Consider the following 26,851-nt stretch of genomic DNA (forward strand, 5'->3'; position numbering starts at 1 on the left):
TCTTCCTACACCAGACTGCAGATTTTTTTTTGCACTGGACCAGTGCAAAAAATTTCATGCTGCTGCTTGAGCCAATACACTTTCTTATCTTAGCTGGATCCATTCAGTACTGAGACAGAGATTTAAATTTTTGGACAACCATTTGTCTTTAATAGAAAGCAGAATTTATCCTTTTTGAGGTACATTAATAAATGCCTGTCTCATAGTTGTTTTAGTTGCGAGCTGAAGAAAAATACAATTGTGGCTCCTTTTCAATACCTTTGAACTTCTCTTTAAAAAATTCTAAAAAATAAAATAGATTCCTTCAAGCAATACTTACCGGGGCTTACTCAACTTGCCTTTGTTCTAAAGCCAATTATTAGGGGTGTGTGAAACGGGCTGTATTTGATTCAGATTCAGCCCAAATCGGGGACAGTGATTTTATTTGTTCATTCGGACCACTGTCCCCGATTCGATTCAGCCGAATCCGAATCTGAAGATTCAGTGCTGATTCAGAGAATCAGCAATTCGGACATAGAGACAGCTTTAAATGTTTTTTCTGCATACCTCGAGGTACTAGCTGTCGCTCATGAACAGTGCAATGCTGGGGTGGATGGAGCATCCCACAGGAGTGGGGAGAGGGGGCCAGCGTGCTTGGTGGTGAACCCGGAAGTAGGCCAGAAGTACTTTCGGGCCACATCCAGGTCTGCCGGGGAGCGCGCCAGGGGCCCCACGGCACCCCTCCCAGCTTAGGGAGGGCCATAGGGGGCCCTGGGGGCCCCATCCAAACCCAGGAGGCACCAGTTGCTAAGCTGGGGTGCCATGAGTGGGCGCTCCCCAGCAGACCCAGAAGTAGACTGGAAGTCCTTCTGGTCCACTTCTGGGTTTGCTGCCAAATGTGCTGGGGAGCCGCCCATGATCTTGTTGGACACTCCATCTGTCCCACCATCACAGCATTCATGAACCACCCGGTACCTTGAGGTATGTAGAAAAAAACATTTAAAGCTGTTTCTATGTCCAAATTGCTGAATCTCTCTGAATCTATTCGGAGGGTTCCGATTCAATTTGCACAGATTAAAGGGTCTCCTGATTCAATTTGGATTTGGAGATTTGGCCACCAAATTGGGCTGAATCTCTGCCGAATCAAATCAGGGACCAAAGCTTCACACAGCCCTACTAATTATCTCCTCAACTCTCCTTCTGTCAAGGCTTTCTGTGTGACTTTCCTGTTTGACCAAAATAGAACCCCGAAGTCTCAATCTTGGCTATGTGAAGTTAGGCACCAAAATGCATTTGTGGACAGCCAAGTACACCAAGGCAGTGGTTTTCATACTGAGTTCCATGGAGCCCTGGGGTTCTGTGGCAGGTCATCAGGGATGCCACAAAGAAACTCGGGCTAAAAGCAGAGCAGGCTGGGATGCAGTGCGCCACTATTTGAGGGGCTGGGTTACGTGGCAGCATGTGTCTTTAGGATAGGGGTAGGGGTTCCATGGCAGAAGAAGTGATTTAAAAGGGTTCTGTGACTTTGGGAAGTTTGAAAACCACTGCAATAAGTCATCTGATTTTTTTTTCAGAGGTAGGGAAAGCACATTCACCAGCTGGGAATCTGCTCTCCCCCTTAGCTGAGCCTTGGTTGCCTTAAAGTTCCTGAGAGATGGAGCAAGGTTTTTGAACTGTTAGAGACATTCTGATTAGTAGAACATTTTCTTCTTTCCATCCTTTGCACTGTTGAGAGATAGGAGAGAGAGAGAGACAGGGAATGCATTTGCTTCTGCATTAGCACCAACTGGCTGCAGGAGTGGTGTGGCAGAACAGTAAAAGGTTTGAAAGATACGTTCTAGAAATCTATTGGTGTTTTCACATCTCAATCGTCAAACCTCTTCCCTACAAGCTTCCAGGTCAGCGTTCCTGTCCTTACCACCACCACCAGCACCACCACAGAACCTTCTCTTCTCTGCCTCTCAAGTCTCCTTCTGGTTTGTTTCCTTCAAACTATCTTTAGGACCACCATCTCCCACATTTGTTGTTATGAGTCTTTCACAGCCATGCATTAGGTTAGGAATGCCAAAAGAACATGATGTCTATGAAAATCCCTGCTGCCAAATTCATTCTTTATATGGAGCCTGTCAGTCTTCCACCAAAGAAGTGTACAATAAAATATGTCACTGTACATGTACTTAATCACTCTTTTATGGCAGCACAAAACCTAAGCAAGCAGACATACCTGCCCTTTGTTGCACCCCAAATGACCCAAAATGGTGGTATGACAAATCCTACAAATAGATGTGCCACCTGTCATGGTGGGTATCTGTTTAGTTATGGCACAAGAGCATGAGCAGCCCATCCACACTGTCCAGCTGCCCTAGACAGGTGGTCCTAGGGCTTCAGGGACCTGATCCTGTGAGACAACAGCCCTGTCTGCCTGGTCCTGACTTGGGGCCTCTGAGACCTGGATTGATGTGTCTGGTACATTATGACTACTTAAGACATGGGGGGAAAAAACCCCAGTGCGTTACTTGACGCTTGGTGCACCCCCCTCACTGAGCATTGCACATGCCCAGAAGAGGCATTGCATTAATTGGACCCAGCTCGCCCAATGTATCCATAGATCAGGCACTTCATAAGGGCTTTTTGGTGCTTTTATCTAATAGCTGATTGAATCAGTATAGATAAAAGCACCAGAAAGCCTAACTGAAGCATGTGATCTATACAGTTGCTGCAGAGCCAGGTCATACTAATGCTCTTCCTCCTGCAGTAAAGCACTATTTTGTTTTGTTTTTTCATGTCTGTCAGTGCCCTATGAGTACTTTGGCTGTGTGCAATTCAGTCTGTAAACTCTTTCGAAAGGGGACTGCATCTTTATTGTAGAACACAAAGTATGCTGGTGCATTCAATAAATAATTCAAGTAATTTTTCTCAAGTGAAAAGTACCTGAGGATGCACATTTCTCACTGAGGGACTTGGCAGGGTTCAAGAGAACATAAGAAAATTTTGACAAATTCATTGAAAAGTGACCTTTAAAGATGGTGAAAGCCCCCTGCAGTGTGGGCTTATTGGATTTTTTTTTAAACCTGGACATGAAGCTTTCATGCCTGCCTTTCTGCTGGAATGATACAAGATGAGCAGTTATTTTTTCCTTTCCCTGAACATTAAGGCTCAGACATGCAGATTCTCTAATCATTCTGGCCTAGTAGCAGGACAAAGGGAAGTGTCAAGGCATCAGATTGGCCAGCATGCTATGACAGTTGACTGGCTGACCACTGATCTTGCCTACCCATCTCAGTTTTTATGTTTTGCATCCATTCTTTACTCCTTTTCTTACAGCTTTATAAAGGGATGAAGTAATCTTCAGAGAGAAGAATGTCTAATAAGCATCAAAGGAATGCATATTAGTTCAGCATGTCTACATGTGCACTTTAATGTGCATTAACCTATTTTAATGTGCATTAAAGTGTCACTAAGAAAAACATGTCATTTAGCTAATGCTCATTGAAATAGTCTAATGTGCATTAAGCATCACTTAAATACTGTGGGGATTTTTATGTGTGCTCTGGGAAGGGAGGGACAGAATCCAGCTAGATCTGGACAAGTTACAGAGATGGGCAGATGAGAATAGGATGGAATTCAGCACAGACAAGTGCAGGGTACTGCATCTAGGGAGAAGGAACCAGCAACATACCTATAGGCTGGGAACACCCTTCTCATCAGCACAGAGATGGAAAGGGATCTTGGAGTCATTGTTGACTCCAGGTTGAACATGAGCTGCCAATGAGAGGAAGCTGTCAGTAAAGCTAACCGCACCTTGTCATGCATCCACAGATGCATCACAAGCAGGTCCAGGGAGGTGATCCTCCCCCTCTATGCAGCTTTGGTCAGGCCGCAGTTGGAGTACTGCGTCTAGTTTTGGGCACTGCACTTCAAGAGAGATGTGGCTAGCATTGAGAGGGTCCAGAGGAGGGCCATTCGCATGATCAGGGGGCAGCAGGGCAGGCCCTACGAGGAAAGACTAGAGGGCCTGAACCTATTCAGCTTCCGCAAGAGAAGGCTGAGGTGGGATCTGGTAGCCGTCTACAAATTCATCAAGGGAGATCAGCAGGGAATAGGAGATGCCCTGTTCCCCCGGGCAGCACACGGGATAACTAGGAATAACAGCCACAAGCTGATAGAAAGCAGGTTCAGGCTAGACAACAGGAGGCATTACTTTATGGTTAGAGTGGCTAGGACATGGAACCAACTTCCAAGGGAAGTGGTGCTCACCTTGGGGGTCTTTAAGAGGAGGCTGGATAGACACCTGACTGGGGTCATATGACCCCAGCATCCATTCCTTCCCAAAGCAGGGGGTTGGACTCGATGATCTGTTTAGGTCCCTTCCCTAGCTACTATGATACTATGATGTGGCACCAGGCTCTTTGATTAGCGAGCTGAGCTAATTAAAAGCACTCACATGCATCAGTGTCCCCATGCTGAAAAAATGGCAGTGGGGCACTTTGAACTAAATTTCATCGAATGTGTTTTAGTTCAAAATGCCCCGCCACCATTTTTTCAGCATGGGCATGCACAGGGATGCTGATACACGTGATGTGGAAGGCTGCTGGAACGCATCATTTTCTGTGCTCCAGCAAACTTAATTAATTGAGTCTGCACTGATGCGCTGGATTCTCAGCACATCAGAGCAGGCTCCCCACACATCTATCAGATCCCTGTACTCCTTAGTTAATGAGCATTAAGACAGGCTAATGTGCATTTTCCTACTACCTCACAATGGACGGTGCCTATGCATGAGCGCGGAGGCTGCCTCAATGCACTGGGATTCCAGCATGTTGGAGCTGAAGTGTGTCAATCTCTATGCTCCAGCAGCCTCCTGCATCTCGTGTATCAGTGTCCCTGGACTTAAAAATGTCAGCAGGGGCACTTGAACTAAAGCTCATCAAATGAGTTTAAGTGCTCCCGCTGCCATTTTTAAGCATGGGGACACTGATACAGGAGATGCCGTGGCACTTTAATTAGAGCAGCTTTCAGAGCCGCTCTAATTAAAGTGCCAGCTCCCCTACCCTTGGAGCATGTGTAAAAATACCCAGAGGTATTTGATTTAATGCACATTAACTAAAGCGCATTAATGCACCTGTAGATGTGTCCAGTGTGATGTAGTTTCCTTAAAGCCATAGCCAAAAGTAGCATCTGTCTGCTTATCAGTTCTACATTGTGCCATCATTTGCAGGAGGCTGTCCAGGCACCATACTCTCTACTTAAGGTTCAAGCAGTTTGATCAATGGAGGGCTTAGTTTCAGAGGATACTATTCCTTAGAAGTCACCTCCAGACCCAAATGTTACTGTTTCTGGAATCCTTTAAGCCATTTATGAAGTGTGAGATGAAACAGTTTGTGAGGTGAGGCAACATAGTGATATAAGCCACTTTGAACTCTGCAAAACAGCTATTTTAATTTTGAATACCATTACAGATACATGGGTTGTAGTTGTGTGTATTGGGAGCAAGATGCATCTTGCTCCCGATAAACAACTATTCTTTCTTTTTAGGCACAGATATATATTTGAGTAGCTGTAACAGGCTTTCAAAAAAGTAAAATAAAAAATACATGTAGACTAAATATGAATTGTTCTTGGGGTTTAGAAACCTTGCAAAGCTTGAGCTTCCTGGAACTTTATGGCCGTGTCTCAGCTGAGATGCATGTTATGGGTCTGTTTATAGCACATGAGAAATAACTCTCTAGTGATTTAAAATAATATATAAATTATCTTACCATACAGTGACATTAACACAAATAAACTCATAATCCTGTGGTTGTTTTAACAATGGTTTTTTAGAAGTTAATTATATACAGATAGTGCATTATTTACTGTTCTGCATAGGTTCCTTTTTTTTTTTTTTTTTTCCATGCTGGTTACTGTAATATCTGAGTACCTTTATATCAGTGCAGTAGGCTGTGTGACTAGCATCTTTCACATGATGTTTTCACATGCTCTCTTCATGAGGCATAATATCTGCAATGGAATGTTTTGGTTTGGGGTTTTATATACCATGTCTAAATGTTACTATATGTTTGCTATTTCAAAGAGAATTTGTATTTAGGGTTGAACTTGGTAAGGTATGCAACAGTCCTTAGTTCCTCTGAGGGTTTGTTTGACAGTCTTGAGGCCACCCCTGAGAAAATGATGTCCTGCATAGATGAGTTTTGCATTTATGATTGCAAATGCCATTTTGGCAAAGGAGTTCAGTTATCAACTGAAATCTTCCTTCTTTTGATCTTTGAGATAACTTAGGACCAAGATGTCAAATTCCTTGAAGAAAAGGACTGAGACCTTGAACTTAATTTCTGATTCTGTATTTAGGAATGGATGTTGCATTTGCCCCAGGACCAGTTGTGCCTTTGTTTTGTCCAAGAACAGAAAAGTCATGGGGCTGGCATGTACATGCATCACCCTTCCAATTGGGATTTCATGAGTAGTTGAATGCACTGCTGCTTTTCTGTCATTGATCTAATAATCCAGTCCAATCACAGATAACCATTCAGGTACACTTTTCAATGTCCTGAAACAAATTGTTATCACTTAATCCCATGAACCTTTGTAGGATTCATCCAGGGACAATGGACATGGAGGTCTGAATGACTGCACTTTGTCCTGGGAGAAAATGGTTTCTCCTGCGACACATGCAACTGCTGTTCCTAGACTCTGGGAAACCATTTTAGGAGCAGAGATTTGATGCTTATGGTAATCAAAGTTATGAAGGAGGCATGCTGAAGCACTCTGTCTAACTGGAGCTTGCTAAACTCAGATGTCTTCATGTCCCAGCATATACTACCTTGCTCTAATCCTTTTGAGTTGATAAAGATGTAATAACTGAGATCGGCTCATTGATTGTCAGGATGGAATGGAGGCAACTGGAGATGATGAAAAGTTATTTTTCATTGTTGCTATGTGAGAATTTAGCATCAGTGTTGAAACTAGGAGGACTCCTAAGCCACAGAGCAAATGACCAAATATTTGTGAGTGCCTACAACCAAAGGAGACTAACATAGCTGCCATCTCATAAAAGTGCTTTCTTATATCCACCAACGCTATATTTGTCTTACTGTAGTTCAACTTCAATTTATATGTGTTTTCTTAATACAGTGCAACAAGGCCAGTATTGGCTGTTCCCATTAGTTTTTAGGTTTTCCTTCAGTTCAACCACTACTACCATAAGTTTGCATTCAGGGGGATATACGTATGACAGATAATTTGGTGAACCAAAGTGTGTATAGGACGCACCACAAGAGCTCTGATGAGGGGCCCTTGAGGCTCCTAACCCTGTTTACTTCTGACTGTGTCCACTTGGGATTATATATACCAGGAAAGAAAGTCAGTTGAGTTCTGGGCAACAGAGGCAGAAGAAAGAGAGGATGTGGTGCTGGACAATTAGCAGTCAGGAAATGGCAGCACAGTGATAGCTGTGCAAGTAAGAGAAAGAACCTCCCAAAAAGGGAATTGAGTTAGAGACTTGCAGATGGATAGAGGTAGGCTGTGGCCTAGAGCTGGGGGAGGCAGCCCCCAGCACAGGTGTCAGACTTGGCACGTATGTGTTGTGGCAGATGGAAAGGAAGGGCCATGGGCTGCATTGCCACAACAAGGATCAGGTCCCTCGTGGCTCCCCTGCCATCATCCCCCAGTATGCCAACATCTTAGAAGTCGAGGTTGTAGGTGTTTTTGGCACTCTGCACAAAAATGTTGCCAACCCCTGGCCTAGAGGATTGTGTAGAGCTATGGGAAGAGGAGGACTAATAAAGGAGTCTTACTACTGTTCAGTGCCATGGACAGTGGAGGGAGGGGAGCCCAGGTCTCCCTTCTTCATTCCCATCTGACAAGACTGGAGACACTGGCACAGGCAACTAGCAGAGCACACAAGGTGGTGCAGTGACTGTTTAGCTTGGAGATGTGTACTATAGGAGAAGCATGTTCCTTGCTGGTAATTAGGCAGTACAACAAGCCCAGGTACTGCAAAGGTCAGACTACCAACATCCTGAGCTGCCACACCAAAACTTTAATGACCAGAGACTTGATTGCCGAAGTCATTGAGAGAAGCAACGTGAAGATGTAGAATTATCTCTTAAACATCCTACAGCCTGATCTCTTGGTTTTCTCTCTCCCTTGGAAACAGTGCATGATTATGTATTGTGGCAGAACATTACACGGCAGAGGGCACAAGTGGTGACTTGACCAAGTTTCTTCATGCAACTTTGGCAAACATTGAACAATTGATTTTGTCTTAAATACTACTCTAAATATTCCTTTCCTGGAGGAATAGCAGCCCTCAAAATTTAGTCTTATACTACAGATGTCAGAAGCATAACTAGGAAATGTTGTGCCCTGGGAAGTAACAGAGGCCAGGCTGGTGACAACAGTGGCTGCATTCTTGCACCTCATGTCAGTTGGTGCTTGGACTTGGTGCCCCACTTACCCACCCCTAATTAGATTACAGATAGGTGTTGCTATTCTCTGTACCAAACGAAGGAAGAATGAGAAAGGACCATATCTTACCATCCTTATTTCAGCTGGAGTTTTGATTTAACTGAAGGCTCAGGCTACATGTCAAAATGTTATCGTTGTCCCTATTTACAATACTCTGATTCAGAGCCCTGAATTGCTTGGATAATTTGCTGGGTCTGGCCATGTGACATGTTTAAAATGCTGTAACCTGCATCACTTTTATATGTCAATGTAAATTATGCCAGGGACTAAAGTGGACATATCAGTCATTATATTGGGAGTAACAGCTAACAACAGATGATCTGAAAGTAGTGTAAGAACAGGTCCAGAAAGCAGTGTAAGAACAAGTGATATTTTGTTTGTCTCTAGCAAAAGGCTAGTCTCAGATAGCTGTGGGCACACCACTGCAGTTTTATCCCTGACGCTTTTCTCAGGATAGTTTTACGCAAATTGAAATACATCACACCAGGGAAGGACTTTGCTCCTTTTTTACACAAATGTGAAGTCTGGTTACAGCAGTATAAACAGAGACAAATGGTATTTTACTCTTTGCGTGCATGAAAGTATTAATGAATTGGTTAATCCTAGCCAAAAATATAACTGTACTTTAATGTTATATGTGAGGTCAGCACAGAGTTCTGGGAAGAGAAATTTAAGGAGGAACATCATAAGCACCTACATAAACACCAGCACACAGCTTCCATTGTAACTCAGTGTTAAAAACTAAGGGATATTTTACTGTTTTATGGCATGGGGGTTAGTGTGCCTAATTCCTGTTAACCTATCAATCCTTACTCACTGAAATAAAAATACTCCCCTCTGTATGGATTATTATATTAAGCCGTATTATTTCCTGCTTAGAATTTAAATGAACTCCACCATTTAGTTTGCAGATAAGGATACACATCTAGCATCAAAGAAATATGCGTTGCTGAATTTGGCTGAAGATGCGGCATTTTGATAGTCATCCATTTTACTGCTCTAGTTTCTATAAATTGTCTTTCCAAATGATTCTTCCAAAGGGGACTGGGGGAAATTAAAAGAAGGAAAATGGGGGAGCCATTAAGAATGGGATTGCATTGTAGCAAACGGGATAGGAATTTAGATAACCAGTTGCAAGAAGCGCGTGCGATCCATTTGCCCAGAACGTTCTAGGTTGTATTCTGTGAATGTGTGTTTAACTCTTGAGGGAATTCAGAATATAATGTCATTGCAGTTTTCATGCTATGTGGGCAGCATAGTTAGGAATGATGTGTGGACCAGATGAGCTTTGGATTTTATTAGTTAATTTCTTTTCTAAGCTCTTCGATCTGCTTGAATCTGTAAAATCAGACCCTGAAGCTGCAGAGAGTCATGAGCCTGGGCTCTTGTTGACTTCAGTAATGCTGTACGTGGCTGCCAAGGATTATTTCAGGTTTAGGACCTTGGGCGACAAAAAAATCCTACAAAAACAGGATTTCTGGTATCTCTCCTTCATTTCTGATTCTGCTTGCTTTCTGATTCTTCGGAAACATGCTATTTCAGACATTCTAGGGTTTGCTTCTTTTTCCTGAGACAATTCATTCTGAACATGCTTAAACATAAAATCCTGTCAACAGAGTGGACTTAATCTTTTAAAATTTAAGGATGGGGAAATTCTTTGGAGAAAGTAGATTCTAAGATATTTTCAGTTTCTTGTCTGTCTCTAGGCTGTTCAGAAAAAAAAAGACGCGTCTTCCCTTGCTTCTGTAGTTTACCTTGTGTGTTTCCCTGTTTTTCAAGAATATGGAATAGAATTTGTTCAGCATATTTAAGCACACTGATGCATATTTAATTTCCATATATCTTCAAGTTATTACTCATCCAGAACCAAACTACCTGCAAAGACCCAAAGCATCTTATACATATGGGTCAAGATACTGTTTGACTATACTATTTTTATAATTTACTAAGCTCATTTTCTATGTGGAAATCAAAACTTTCACCTGCCATCTGGTGGAAGTAAACTGCAAAATCATAATGTGTGAACAAGAAAAAAAAACCCCCTATCCAGCAGGTTAATTCCCCCTCCCTTTACATATGAACTTAATAAAATATTAGAATTATATGATGGCATATGATGGGGTCTGATTCTGATTTTAAAATCAAAATTCTGGACGAATCATTAAGCTACTGTTCACATCGCACAACAAAGTAGAAAGCTGATCGCAGCATCCTTATGATGTGCCCCAAATTCCATGAATAGAAAGTCACTATTCCTTGTACAATGAAGAATAAAAAATAGTCCTTTTACTTTTCAAGCTGCAAAATGCTCAGAATGCACCACTACCAACTTTCACTCATTTTTCATGAATTTGCTTCAGAGTGCTATTTTGTATTTTCTTGATAAACTTAACTGAATAATGAGCGCTTTTCTTCATGAAGAGTGGGAAAAGGAGGAAGGATGTTGGTTCCCCCCTGCCCCCATATGGCCTTGTCTTTTGGTTTTATCAACACAGCAAAAAAACTTGAGGCAATGCAGACACAAGCATGAAATAGTGAATAACCACAATGAAACTCTCAGACACCTGGAAAATCCTCTTGATGTGTAGAAATGCATTCTGTTAATATTATGATGTGTACTGTTAATATTGGATATCCATAACAGAACTGATCCCTAAGTCTCTGCACTTTTAGACTATTGAAATAAATTGGATTCATGGTAGTTTATATTCAGATTCAACCGTAAAGTTTTAGTGAATCTGGGAAATGTTTCCATTCTACTATTCAGTAGTTAAAGGCTAGGTGCAGACTTTCAAAAAGCCTGAGGTGGAATCGCTCAAACCTACATGGGTTTCTGGAAGTGCCTGAGTTGAGGTCGGGAGTGAACAGAACAGAAGTTTGCCATTCGGTGAGACTGCTTGCCGTGGCTGGGGCCAGCAGGGTTGGGGCACTTGAGCATGCCTCCTCCCAGTGTGACCGGCAGCCTTCCTGGGCTCCTGGGGATTGCTGAGCACTGTCGAATCAGTGACAGGCATCTGCAGCCCAGTCTGCTCATTGTCACTGTGTCTGCTTACAGGAGACATGGAGGTCTCTCCATGGGTGTGCGGGAACCCACCAAGAGACCCCCATGCCTCCTGAGAGCAGGCACAGGGACAGGGAGATGGACAGGCTAGAGATGCTATCGTGCTGACTGCTGATGGGAGAGGGGAGGGGGAAAGGGGGATCAGCATGGCCCATATATAGAGCCCCACTATCCACAGAGATAGGGAAGGGGGCCTGGGTGCCCAGCGAGGAGACAGCAGTGGCATCTCCATCTTTCCACGTTGGCCAGTGCCTTGTACAGCTGAAAGAGCTTTAGAGCTTTCTCCCGCACACACTCTCTGTATCTAACCCCTTTGCCCCCACGCTCCCTCTCCTGTGTGGGCACGTGTGCTCTCACTCTCACCCACCCCCACACACCTCCTCAGTCCTCTCCTGATGGCCATCACTGGGGTGGAGAATTAAAAAAAACCCAACAACTAATTTTAACTTGGCTCAGTCAATCAATCTACACCACACAGGGAGCTGAAGATGGGGTCTCTAGCCCTCATGGCCCCCCGCCCTGCACCCTCTCTCAGGAGGCATGGGGGTCTTTCAGTGGGATCGCACTGACAACCCCCCAAACCCCCTGAGAGTAGGCACATGGACAGGGAGCTAGGCATGGTTTATCCCCCTTTCCTTTCCCACTGCTATCAGCAGTCAGTGTAATAGGTATCTCCAGCCCACATGGCTCCCCAAGGGTGGCCGGGGGGGTGGCGCTAGCAGGGCCCCACAAGGGCAGCTAGAATGCCAGCGGACAGTGAGTCAGCGACCTACCTTGATTCATGAGCAGACCTGGTGCTGAAGTTTGATTCACCAATGTAACCTTGTTTGTTTAGTTAAATACTACATCAATCTACGTCTATCTTAGACCAGGATCCACCCTTTTTAAAGCAGTCTCTGTGCTCCAGACTTGAGTCCTCTTATGGTGTATACCAGTTCCCGACCACCTAAGTTGGAAAAAATGTAATGCCTGTACCTGGCCAAAGACTATTGCCTTGTCTGTATTATGATTTGCCACATATAAAATATGCAAAGCTGCTGTAAAATCTTTATATTGCAACTCTTTGTGGATAAAAAATGAATGGGAGAGCAAAAATGCATGGAAATAAAAAAATACTATCATGAGTAAATGTCATAGAAATATAAATTATTTTTCACTAAGCAGGGCAGCTTAAACATGAATAATGCAACATGCAATAAATAATTTGTTACACTGAATTCCTCATATTAATTCTCTGAAAGCTCACAATAAAATATTCAGTAAAAAATGTCCATAAATATATTTTCCAGCACTGTTTAGAAGTATCCTTTTGCCTTAATAATATAGCAGTAAATGTCAATCCTCTTCAATGAGCTATCTCCTTAAGAACAAAGCCTGATAGATAGATACTTTTAACCCTTCTTTGATTCTTTTGATGGAAATTGAGAGAAGCCTCAAGATAATTTTTGCCGCTCTGTTCTTTTTTTTTTTTTTAAACAAATTTTAAAATTTTCAAAAATGGGCCCATGCTTGAAGGTCTTACTTGACATCTACTCATCCTGCACCTTTTTCAGGATTCTGTTGAGAGAGGTTTTCAAATCACTATGGCTTTCATCCTCAATTGTATATTCAGACAAAGGCTACCTTTTTCTTCACATAGACAAAAGTTTGGCAGTTGAGTTAAAAGAGTAGCCAGTTTCTCTTTAATAAATGGTTAACAGGTAAAAGGTTTTACCTCATTTGCTGGATGTCAAAAGAAGAAAATCACTGAAGGTATATCAAACCTGAGCTTATGTTATAGAATTGGGAACTGCATATGGTCTGGACTTTGTATCCCAGATATACTTAAAGTTCCTATTGATCTCAAATGGGGTTCTGGGTTCATCCATTTTTTACTTCTTATCTGCATGTCCTTGAAATAATGTATCCCAAAATTCTCTCTGAGTCTGTATAATCCAGAACATCTCTGAAAAGGTATGAACTCTCCCAGGTTTAAACATAGAGGTCTACAATTATTCACTCCTGCATGTCAAGACACATGATCTATGCATAGTAATTTTTTTTTTATACTGAAGGGAGTTATGCAATATAGCAGTATATTGGACTAATGGATAAGTTTGTGGTGATCTAAAATAAGTGTACAAGCAAAGGTATTTTGATGCTCTTAACACCAGACTGTAGCTTTTTCCTTCATGGAAAATGACCCAGAACCCATCTGCCCCTGCATCCTTCCATAACCACAGTCTTAGCACTTGACTGAGCTTAAGGACTGCTTTCTGCCTGGTCCACAGGTTATCCTAAAGAGACTGAGAAGGAGGTAGGGCCATGCAAGATGAAGATGTAGCAGTGCTCTCAGATATCCTCTATAGAAATGGAGCACTAAGTGCTGAAGCTAGGTTCCTACCAGGTCTAACCTTGCACCAGTGTGCTTCAACAGCATTCACACCGTGGATTTGAGCCTGCAGGCATAGTTGAGCCCTAACCTACATCCTAATTGATGTTCCATATTATTAATTCAACACTTTCCTCCATTAATCCCTTATAGAAAATGTTTCTCACAGTAGCCTGAGAGTTATGAATGCATTGGGACTCCTTTGTTCAGCTGTCTGTTATCCTTGTCTACTTGAGTTATCGAAGAGCCATATACAAATGTAAACAGGATGGCTCAGAATAGAACTTTTGTGTATATCCTGTAAGTACCTCATACTAATAATCACTTCAAACATGGATAAGTGTTGTTACTTCCTTGGAGAGGGCTTCTTAATTCCATTCACTAGAAATCATATTTTCTCCCAGAATTTTGTACTTACTGTTATGTCAAGCAACACCTGCAATGGTTATAACTGAACGCCACAAGGGACATTATTCTTCCATCTTTTATCTAACATCTACTCAGCACATGTCGATGGTATTTGTTTTATATTGGTTATAATGCTTTGGTGATGGTCAAATTCCCAGCAAACGCTGTAGGCAGGACAACCTCCTGGATAGAAAGCAAACCTCTGGAAGGCGAGTTTTACAGACTTTTAAATGTTTTTCCTGGATATGAACTTTCTGCTGTATCTCCCAGATTGCAAATAGAGTATTCTGTATTCTACCCCTTGCTGTTAACATTGCCAGTCTTGCTTATGCTTTTGTGTTTGAGTAGATATCCTATCTGTCTGAACTTTTTATTAGCTTTAGTGACATAGTAGGATGCAAAAAAACCCCTCTCTCTCTATTATATAAAGAATTACAAATGGCCGTGTAGGCATAATGGTCCAGAAATTATGCAAGAGGCATGGATTTCACAGAGATATCTTTCATTGGACCAACTACATAGCTGGGATAAAGTTTGACAAGTTTTCAGGGTGCTCAATGTCTAACATTCGAAAGCTTGTTCTTCTAAAGCCATCCACTTGTTAAATGTGAATAGATGGAAAAAAAATCTAGTTTAGTTTAATGATATTATAATATAGGTCTTCAGGAGCCAAAGAGATATTTTAAACAATGGAATAAGATTTATACAGCATTATACCACATGCCCACGTCTACTGACCCTGCTTTTCCTTGGTAATCTCTTTTTGCAATTGACTTTTTCACAAGTTTTTCATTCCTAGACTACAGAAAAGTGCTCTAAAATATCCAGCCCAAAGGTCTTTAAGAGATAATTTTGAAAGGAAATTCAAGTAAGTTATGTTAAACATTTTCTTAACATAATTAGCCATAACATGCCTTGTGCCGTTCATGACACATTCAGTTTCTGGGACAGAGGGAATTGGGTTCAGGAGTGCTTCATTTTTACTTGCATATGAAAGGCACTATTCCTTATGTTCTGAACACACTGAGAGAAGAGAGAGCAAAGCAGATTCCCATTCAGGGCACATTAGAAGAGCATAAAGAGTTTTTTGCAGCATAATCTTGCTGGTTCTAACATAATATGCAATGATATGTTCACCCACCGTAGCCTAAATGAGTTTTAAAAGTTTTTCATCTTTTATATGGCTACCTCACTCACTGCAAATCACTGGTGGCAGCACTTCTCCTTTAATGAGAAGAATTACTTAACAAGTGATAGACTCTTTCATTAGAATTATGCTTCTGGAAACCCATTGGAAAAAAGTGATTAAGTGTACGTGTGTTACTCTTCCTTGAAAAATGCATGCAAAACTGCCAACTTCGTACTCAAAACTTCTGCCCCTACATGCATTTAGAGTCAGAACTGTTTGTTTCCATGATGAAATAAAATGTATGTTAGTTTTTAATGCTAGTCATGGCGCTGTAGACACAGCCATGCTACAGCAAATAGATGTCATTCTACTCTGCCACCCAGTCCAATAGAGTTTGGGGGAGTCCTGGGGGTGGATAGCATGGCTTTCAGGACTGTGTGGCACAAGGCAGGATCCCAGCAGCATGAGGCAGAATCTGGGCATGTAGGGAATCCAGCTGGAAGGCTGGTCCCATATCACTTATCCAGGCACCGAAGCCAAAAGTTTGAGTACCACCAATCAGCCTCATGTAAAGGCACTCTTAATGCATGTTTTAAGGCATGGGTGTGGAGTAGCTAATATACTGTAAATTCACACATCACTTACCATCTAAATATAAGCACTCAGAATTAAACACTTTCCAAGAAACCTCATCAAATAGGTGAATGGGAGTGCAGCTATGACTGGCCTGAGAAAACTGCTCAAATGCTCAGATAAAATGCTGGTTTGTTTTTACACATCTGTCACACTTCTCTGTATTAAGGATCTTCCTGTTGTTGTGTGAGGTAGGCCCTTCATTTTCGAGGCAATGACCATAATCTGTCAAGACTGTTTACTAAGTATTTTAAAAACTGTGTCCATCCAATAATGCACCAGTAAAGTCAATGGGAACTTGCTGTTGACTTCAGTGAGCAAGCAATCAAGAAAGTAGGCCCAGATGCTTACAGCTGTTTAAATACCTATCTCCCATTGGTTAGGTTCCTAGAGATAACCTTAAGGAAATTTGTTGGAGTTGACTCGTATTGTATTGCATATGTGCCACCCTAATGTAATATATTTAATATATTTTTAACTTAATATATATTATTTCCTATTTCCAAATAAAATACAGTTAAGTAGTCATCAGTACAAATACATACTCAGTGATTGGGAATATGCAGTTTGGCCATAATTCAACAAGCTCAAATATACAATTATAATCCCATACTTGTACAGAGCCCTACTGACTGCAGTAGGAGTCCACCCACACAGAGCTCACTGAAAGAAAAGGGATTCTTTTTTTTTTTTGGCAATCAAGGTTACTTGAAAAATTTGCCACTGTATGTTTTATGACAGTGTATAATTTATCCCGTTAATTCAACTGTAAAACAAGATCTATCCTACAGTCAGAGTGGGACCACAAAAATAATTCAAAAAAAAAAAAAGAAGAAGAAGAACAAAATAAAACCAGAACATTTTTTATTACAATATTTGTGTTGTAGTTAATATAATACTATGTTATTTCTGCTCCTTTTTAGCTGATTTTTTTTTCCTGTTCCATTTTGCAAAATATTGAGATAACAGCAGGGGGTGCTGTGAGAAACAGAACAAAGCCAAAGTAGAGACTGCAAGCTAGAAGCGTTATTGTGCCTATATCTGATTGTGAATTAGTTTTATCAGTTTGGCTTGCCATTTGTTCACCAGCATGATCAAATTCTGCTAGGCCTGGTTATTCAGTCCTTCCACACATGTTTTCCTCCAGCAATTGGCTTTCTGCAGTGTGTATATGGTGTGCTGTTCTCATGGGACCCCAACCTGCAGTTATGTATGTCTGGGTAGGGGATGTACCTAATTTTAGGACCCTCAAGCAGCCTGTCCAATAAGGTTCATTAAGAACATGCCTTTCTTTTCAGTGGGAGTGCTCACATGCTGAAAGTTAGGCATAAGCGTAAGTGCTTTACTGAATCAAAACATAGCTGGTATTCCAGCTCTGGATATGTGTAGGATGTGGGTAGCTCACTGAAATCAGACTGCCTTTGTGATCAAACTGCTGCGTTTTTAAGAATGTGTATCTTCAGATCTAATTCAAAATTAAAACTTAATGTCCTGGTACTCCTTGCATGTTGGGCAAATGACTGATAAATGCAGTGATCTAATTTACTTAACCTGTTTGGGTCAAAAACATTTTTGGTTCATATGAAGGTTGCCTGGAAGTTACAGGGAGTTTGACATTTAGCAGCTTCTAGAACTCTTGTTACCTTAAAAGAACATCTGTACTGTATGTGCACCCCACAACCAATAAAACAAAAACCGCATCCTATAGTACGTATTTCTGGAATAATTTCACACTGCTAATAAATTTCCATGGATACCAGTTGTCTGAAGATGAGATTACTAGGAGAAAATGTTTAAAATGAAAAATTATATATCCCAGCACTGCTGTCTCTAAGGCAAGAGTGTTACCCTGAACCATATGCAGTCTTTCACTCTTTAACTCATATAACCATCAAACCAGAAAGGTATATGTAAGAGTAACTAAGGCATATAGCCTTAAGACGTGCTAAGTGAAGACACATGATAGTGTTGGGGCAAGACTGCCTACGCTGTTAATTTCTAATAGCTGCCATTCAATGTGTGTGTGTGTGTGTGCTATACTATATTCTTTAGCACAGAAAAGGTATTGAAATATACAGTGTAATTTTTAAGAGCTTTGGAAAAATAGCAAGTCCATACTCAAATCTGTTGCTTTAACAGGGGAGTGCGATACAAGCTACAGCACAACTATGAAGTATTAGGCTATCTTAATAACACAGTCCTACCATCAGGGTTTGAATTACAGGGGAGATTGGGGAGATTCCCCACCTCCCCCCCCCCCCCCCCGTCAAGAGATGAGAGCCCCCTACCCTGTAAGGCTTGAAAATCATAACCTGGGTGGAGGGTCTGATTTTATTAGAGCTTCGTGATAGGCAGCCCAGTTTTTTTTGCAGACCGCCCCCCCCCCCCCAAGAGCCAAAGTGCAATTCGAACTCTGCCTATTATTGAAGTGGAGAACACACTAGCACAGTGACTCTCAACCCAGGTGCCTTTAGATCCTGTTGGAGCTGCCACAGAGTAGCACTGTAAGATGTGCAAACATAACATGCAAGATAAGCCCAGAGATTTCAAATAAGAATCTATAGTGTTAAGAACCTTCTGACCTGTTATGACCTTTCTGAGGTCTTTGCAACAGAAGAATTGCTCTATTATTTTTCCTGGGTCAAAAAACCAAATGAAAACTAAGAATTGGCATTTTCCAAGGGGTGCCTTGGGTCTAAAAAGTTGAGAAACACTTCACTAGTGTGATTCCTTTCCTATGTGTTTTTTTTTTAAAAGAAACAAAACAGGGAGATGGGTCCTGATCTTTCGCTGGGTTATGCCACTAAGAAGTCTTGAACATCTGTAGGACTTCTCAAGAGTTTGTGCCAACCTACCTTAGAATTGGCCAGAGTCAGAGATCATGAACTCCTTGGGACCATGTCCTTGTCATCTTGCTTGGCTGTGTACCACTATATCTGTACTATTATATTGAGGTCACCATTACAATGTCAAACTGGTTGTACAGATGCTACCAGCTTTAGCTATATCCCATTTTGTAGTATAGAAAATATCCTTGGAACCATTAATATCTCTAAAATCAAAATCAGCCAGTACTGCATCACATGGGAAAGTATTTTGGGGCCTTAAAGGAAGCTGGGAAAGGGACCAAAGGAAAATAAAAATCAATTATGGTAACAGAGGCTTAAAAATGAACAAATAAGTATGCTGGATGAAGCTGGGGCAAAGCACCTAAATGAAGTGTTTTGATAGACCCCATCTGTGTCCTGTGTATTTCATTACACATGTAACAAAAATGAAATTATTCTGAAATTGTCAGAAACTATTTTGTCTATGGCCAGTTGAAGATGTGCACTTGCTTGAGATTTTTTGCTATCTTTGTTTACTGAATGAGTCAGTTGATGTTTTAATCTAACGATCTCAGCAATATGAACAATTCTGTATTGCTAGACAGTGTTTAGGACCGTTCCAAAGCCCATGGAATTCAATTGGGAATCTTTCTACTGATATCAGTTTCCAGTGACTTTATTCCTCACTCCAGAAAGACCTCATTCTGCTTTCATACCTAACATGAGTAACAGAATTCCCGTTCAGTTTGGGAGCAGTGTCAGAGTCATAACTTAAACATTCAGCTTGGTTTATAGAGGAGATTAAAAATGCCAAATCATTCTGTATTCAGTAGACTTGTAGGTATCCTGCTTATAGTTAGAGAATTACTTAAAAATATGTCTGATGGGACAAGGTTTAAATACCAAAATCCCATTGATGTAGATAGAAAATAACTATTTTGATTCTGGATAGAAATAGATGTTTTCTATCACAACTGTTAAATATGCAGTACAATCCCTGTTATCCGGCACTGAGTGGGGAGGCTCTCATCTCTTGTGGGGGGGAGATGGGGGACCTCCCCAATCTTCCCTTTTATTCAAACCCTGATGGGGAATTTCCAGCCGGACGTGGGCAAGCGGGGAGGGGGAACAGGGGGAGCGGCAGCTCACATGTGGCTGCCACCGCTACCACCTACCACCCTGGGCTGCAGCCGCTCAGCGTGCGGCCACCCCCACCCCTCCCCACTCACCCCCACCAACCCCCACTCCGTATCCGTCTGTAAAATGTCTTGCTCCTTTAATTTCCCACCTCAGTTTCTATGACAGGGACAATCTAAACTAATCTATCAGAGAGTTACATCCAGTGTGGCACAGAAGTCCCATGACTTACTACTTTTAATTAGATGAAACTCCCATTACTATGTGAAACTTCACTTTAACTGGGATATGAAAAATATAGAGGAACAATAGAAACTAGATGAAGAAAACCAGGTTGTTACCCTGAGAGGAGATTGACAGATTATAAAATTTTAAATCTAGACTTATTACAATTGTATTAAGTCATCACAATCACTTTAGAACAGACATGAACCAAACACTGCACTGTTCTGTTCACTTTGAGAAATTTCATGAGCATGTAAGAAAGATTATTGTGGAGACTTGCAACTGCTTAAAATGTTAGCACTTCTATTTCAGGTCCATTATATTGCCATTAATTTGTTACATTTCCGACATCCTACATTGTACTTTTTACAAAAATAGTAACATTAAGAAAATCGGAACATTAAAATACTGTAATATGCTTTTTTACACTGAGCTCTTTTGTTGTCTCTGTACGTCTCTTTTGGTCCTGTGCATTTGAATGCTTAATTCATTTATTTTTTTAAAGATTTAATGATGATTCTCTTGCAAGGTGATATTTCCACAGTTAAATTCAATTATTTCTGTAGCTCAGGAAGGTGTGAGGTGAATAATAACTTTGATGATTAACCCAGTGTTTGGCAGAGTATATTAAGTGTGATGTTTAAAGATTACCCTTATTATAGGAAAACCCTGTAGTTAATAATTCAATTGCTTTTTATTACAGACTGCATTTGCAACCTTCCATTCATTTGGCATTTATGTAGCTGCAGGTCTTTAAGACCCTTAGATATATGGCATATTCTCTATAATTGGTCATCAACCACATTACAGTATATTCCTGGTTTTGCATCTAGAGTTACAAGAAGGTCCAGTCCAAATGAATAATCTCAAATAAATGTTCGACACTGCCTAAATATGGCAGGACACTACATATTAAATTCGACTACTTCTGGATGCAGATTTCTCTCAAAAGTTATTTTACATAATATACACGTATCAAAAATAAATACTGAGCAACACAATGAGAAATTTAACTAGCTCTTTGGTTATGAATTATTAGACAAGAGGGAGATGAATTATTAGAAGCAATCCACGTGACTTGGAACACCATTCTAGATGCTCAAGGATATTTAGGTGCCTAACTTCTATTAAAATCAACAGGAATTAGATCCCTACCTACCTTTGAGGATTTTTGCCTAAATTCTTACATAACCTTAACAAGAAGAAATGTAGCAAGGTGAAGTTTCACCCAATTGTCAGGGTGGATGCATTTCCTAACAATATATTACTGGAAGTTTCATTTTATTAATAGGAAGAAATCCTCAGTGACTTGGAGAAAAAGGCAAGTCATTTAACAGGTTCTTATCACTTCTAATTTCTCTATGATATATCTGAATGATTAGTTATTATTGATTAAGAATTTGCTAGCCAAATTTTTAAATTTTAAGGATACTGGCAAGTCCCCGAAACACTAGTTGCATATCCCATTTTTGATGGAAGCACAAAAACTCACAGATGAGGAGTTGGATTTAACTGCCTCCGGCTGAAACGTAATAGAATCCATGCAAAATCAATTAACCTGACACCTCCTAAATAGACATTGTGATCACAATATAAAGCATTGTAGATGCCTTACAGGTCTAAAGCCCAGACCCGGCTAATGAGCTTGACTGACTTCCCTCTAGAGGAATTAAGCTTTAACCATTAGTTTCCTTATAACTGTGGCCCAAAATGCTTGTTTCCATGTGTTGCTCAAACCTAGGTATTTCTTATCTCCAACCTGTTTACAAGGATTTTAGAAAAAATGGTTATTCCATCCATAACGGACAGGAATCACTTTTTTGATTAGAGGCAAATAAGCCAAGTGTAAGTAGGATGTATTAGTAACACCCTTGCATTTATGATCACGAAAAGGAGGTTATGACATAGTAAGAGCCTTGGCATTAACCTAAAGACTTTAGCAGGTTTGTACCAGACCTCTGATATTATGTCTATTGTATTTAAATTTTGATAGAGAAATGAAAGAGATCTGTAATTTTAGCTTTACCTTTTCCTGTAGGTGTCATGAAGATACCTTTCTTTAAAATTATAGTCATACACATCTTATTTGGGATATTCATATAAGCACATTCCAAAATACTAATTTTTTAAAGGAACTTTCTATAGTTCAGTGCCCTCTGAACCTCATTAGACTCATTTAGTAAAACATTTAAAATACTCTTTATCCTGTCTTGAGGATTAAATACTATAACAATTCTGTTCTGAATGAAGCACCTGGGACCAGCATGCCTTTATGTATATGTTTTCTGCAGTTAGCATTAAATAACTCCAGCTACAGGTTGGATGAATGGGCATATTCCTTGTTTTGTTAAAGAATATATAGGCTTACTCTGCTGAATATTATATAACTGCCAGTTACAGATACCACATGTAGCCTTCAGTGCTAGAAAACAAATCGTTATTAAGAAGTGCATTATAAATAAACAGAAAGTCAGGTATTGTTACTCATTTTAAAAATAAGATAAAAGATTTAAACGTTTTCAAGACTTAAGTCCTATTTTAAGTAGTGACTTAGACACCAAGAATACAGACTTTCAGTGAGACATTTGTGTAAAAAAAAAAAAATGAAAAAAGTCTTCCAAATGCTCTATTTGCTTTTCAAAAATCAGTTAGGCTACAAAGCCATTTAGCTGCTTGTGACAGTCTACAGTAGATCTTCCAGAGCTAAGTTTGGATTAAAATCATCATTTTACTAACAGGGAAACCAACAGCAGAGAGTTTAAGTAACATGTTTGTCCAGGACAATATACATCAAGCCTGTGACAGGAGGTCTAGAGTTGCTTCATAAAAATCAGTAAGAGCTTTCCCATCAAGTGGGCTGAAACTTCAGACCAGAAGTTTTATTTCCAGTTCCTTCTCTGATCATTGAGCCATACAGCTGTTTGAGTGACAAATTACCCTAGCAACTTATGAGAAAGGTGTGATTTCATGGTTATTCACGTAGAGCCTGTCAGAGGAACTTGCTTTGCTGTTGTCAAAATGAAGGCATTTGTCCCAGTTTTGTAATGGAACAGGCAAAGGATATTTGAAACCAATCAGTTATAGTCAATTTATTAGTGCAAGTGAAAACTCCTTTTGCTTGACTTGAGTCTTTCTTCCACATAAACAAGCACCCCATGCAGATTCAAACTTTCTTGCAATTCAGGTAAATTCTACAATGGAAGAATAAGCCTCTTGACAAGATTGAATTTGCTATTGTGCATGTTACAAGCTGAACAAACAGAGATTGGACAGGTTTCTGTTCATTCATGTGCCTCCTTTAAAAAACAAATACCAGTTTAATATAAATGGAAATGAGGGCAACATTAGTGTGAACATAAATCTTGATCTATTGTAACCTAATAATGAAAGCCATACTTTTTAGAGTCTGGATACATGGATAAAGTCATATTTCTTGGAGTTTGGATCATTACTATTTTAACTAAGATTTTCGTACTTTTTATATTGTCTTTGCTTGTTGGGATTTCAGTAAATGCCAGTATTTATGGGACCTACTTGTCTCAAAATTATACAAAACCACTTTACCCCACTATATGATGTACAACCAGTTTTGTACATTTCAAGGAACAATTAGAAGTAATGCTTCAATATATTTGTAAGGAAAAAAAGATTTTTCATGGTTGACTTCATAAAGCTTCATATTTTTATAACCTTTAAATAGTCAAGAGACTATGGCTAATGATAGTCATCTAACCACTTGACCTTTACTGAATGGAAGACTGGCAACACTCTTCTACTAGTTTCATTTCAGAAATGACCTAGTTCTGAATTTCATTGAGCTATTAATGTACAGTACATACATTGAAATTCATTCTGAGTCTGGAAGTATTATTCCCATTAAATAAGACCTAGGTAGAAACACATAAGTGATAGAATGGATGGTTTGAAAAGTCCTTGTTTTAGGATTTGAATTTTGATCTAAAGATGGACTTATACCCAAACAATCCTACAAATGTACCATATTTTCATGGTGTAAGGCATCTGCCCACAAATTAAGCACTTCCTTCTTTCGAAACAATTTCTTTTCAGAAGCAGCTATATTGGTTGCTGGCACATGCAAACTTTAAATCCTAGTTCACATAGTTTACTGTTTCAAAGAAAACTAATTACCACCTGGTACATTCTGGGATACTTTACAAAAATTAACATAAGAGGAGAGTTAGTGGATATTTGAGAGTTAACAGGTGTTTAACCTGAAGGTGTTTGCCATAACTCTGATGTGTACTGGTCGGTGATCAGAGTTTAGAAAGAGTGGCACATGAAGGACAGGCAGAAGGTTACCGAGATCCTTCCTATATTTATTGTGATGAGCATGAATTAAGAGCCTGAGAGAGAACATCTTTAGGAGACTTCGGGATAAATTCTTGCTCCACTGAAATAAAAGGAGTCTTAATTATTGACTTTAGTGGATCCAGCATTTTATCTTCTCTCTTCATAAATAGTAATATATGTAATATAAATTGAAGCATTATGTTTGTGAAAGGCCAGACTGCCAATTGGTGATCCACTGGCTTGATTGTTCAATGGTAAGTCCATCCCACTGCACTTAGAAAAAGTGCCACGAACCATTTTAGAATGATAAAATGGATTGTGCAGCTTTATAATATAATAGTAGGAATAAGATGGCATTGTTTGAGCAAGGTGGCAATGTTCAACATCATATAAATGCTTCTAAATGCTGAACCATGCTGTCCAGCAATAGAATTACCGCATTTTGTTTTTCATTCAAACATATACCAAAAAAATACTCAAGAAATTTAAGCAATCAGATAAATATGTAACTAAGGGAACAGAGAGAAGAAGTCTTAGATTAGGGTCTTGGGGGGTTTTGTTCATGGACAAAAATTCAATGGCAGACTTCATTCTGGGAGCTGTTGTCATTTGGTCAAGCGTATAACTTGTCAAGTTTATGATGGCTATGTAATTAAAATGTATTTAAATGTTCTTATGAAAGCAATGCTATAAAAGCAGGCAGATTTTAAACAGTAGATGGCAAAGTGGCATGGCATCTTGTGGAGTCTCTCAAGCTGTAGTAATTCAGTCTTAATCATCCTAACTTTTAAAAAGAAATAACAAAACCAAATTCAGCGCATCTAGTCTACTTGACAAGAACTGTTTTTCAGGGATAGTACACTCAGCCAGGTAGGTAGTCATTTTATCTTTAATAATTTTCTCTACATTTAGTCTGACACAGTAATCGAAAGGTGCCTATACACAAGCAGCAAAGCTGCTCCAACACACTGGAATTAATTGAGTCTACTGAAGCATGGTAATTACTGTGCTCCAGCAGCCTCCAACGTCTTGTGTATCAGCATCCCCCTGCTTAAAAAGGGTGATGGGGGCACTTTAACTAAGGCTCGTTCAAGTTTTAGATGAAGAGCCCCCGCTGCCATTTTTAAGTGCAGGGACACTGATACACAAGACGCTCTGGGTGCTTTAATTAGAGCGGCTCCCAGAGCTGCTCTAATTAAAGCATCCCTTCCCTTCCACTCCCGGAGCACGTGTATAAATGCTCTAAGGTTGTGAGACCATCTTTCAATCCTCTGGTGTACAGTAGGCCACTTCTACTACTACTTCACTTATGGTTTAGCTCCTTGTATGAGTACCACATTCCTAGAGTGACTTAATGAAATTTAATTTGTGATTTCCTCCAACCTCTGTTTCTGTCATGGCCTCTTCTTCACTACCTGAACATTATAGCTCATTAACCTCACAGGTGAAGGCCAATGCAATGCATCAGTCAGTTTGAACAAATACATCATTTATCTTGGCTGGCTTTTGTGCACCTGGTGTTCTAGCAACCCCACTCATTTCCTAAGTGCCTTCTATCTCTGATTTTGTTTTGGATTATTATAAGTATAATTGTCACCTGCTTCCCTGGCAGTTCATGCCTCCTTGCATCCTTAGGCTCTTTCCTTACATGAACTTCCTGTAGCCTTTTGTAACATGCCCTACTGGGAAAGGACAGCTTTATGTCCATGTGCCTTTGGCTTTGACTGGATTTGGAGTTAGGACCTAAAAAATCTCTGTGTTTCTCTACTTCTCCTTAGAAATTCCTAGAAATTAAGACATTTCTATAAATTAGGAGGCTGTAGGTAGTATATTGTGCCTTATCTTCCTGTAAACTTTGGGAGGCAAGGGAAGATGAAGAAAAGAAAAGAAAAGAAAAAGAAAAATCTCCTGTATGTGCAAGTGAAATCTGTGTTTCATTTCCTTAGTCAATTGGGCATAGCCACCTTTGCTGTATGACCAGAGGCCCATTTTCCTGCTTATCAAAAAGTTTCACCTCTCAATATTATCCTGTTTTCTCAAAACAGGTATTTAAAGACAAATATCATATAGAAGTTGGTGTCTTCCTCTAGAAAACTGTTTATTTTTTGAGAGAATGGATTTCATGACATGACCAGGAGGTCCTTAATTATAATGCTTAGAATAATCTCTGGTTTAAGGCCACCAAACCACACTTACAACTGGTTTATAATAAAATTGTTGGAAAACTGAATCTTTGAGTGCCAGCACTTCTGAATTTTGACACCTGTAACTTCTTGATACAACTTGCTTTTCTTCCAAAGTCA

At 40.1% G+C, this 26,851-nt stretch overlaps 1 protein-coding gene across 1 annotated transcript in view; it reads left to right on the forward strand.

Moving 5' to 3' along the window:
• Positions 1–26,851, forward strand: part of TENM1 (teneurin transmembrane protein 1) — a 1,265,690-nt gene that overhangs the window by 283,525 nt on the left and 955,314 nt on the right. The gene's annotated exons all lie outside the window — the stretch shown is intronic.

Source organism: Alligator mississippiensis, chromosome 8 (assembly GCF_030867095.1).
Source record: "Alligator mississippiensis isolate rAllMis1 chromosome 8, rAllMis1, whole genome shotgun sequence".
NCBI lineage: Eukaryota > Metazoa > Chordata > Crocodylia > Alligatoridae > Alligator > Alligator mississippiensis.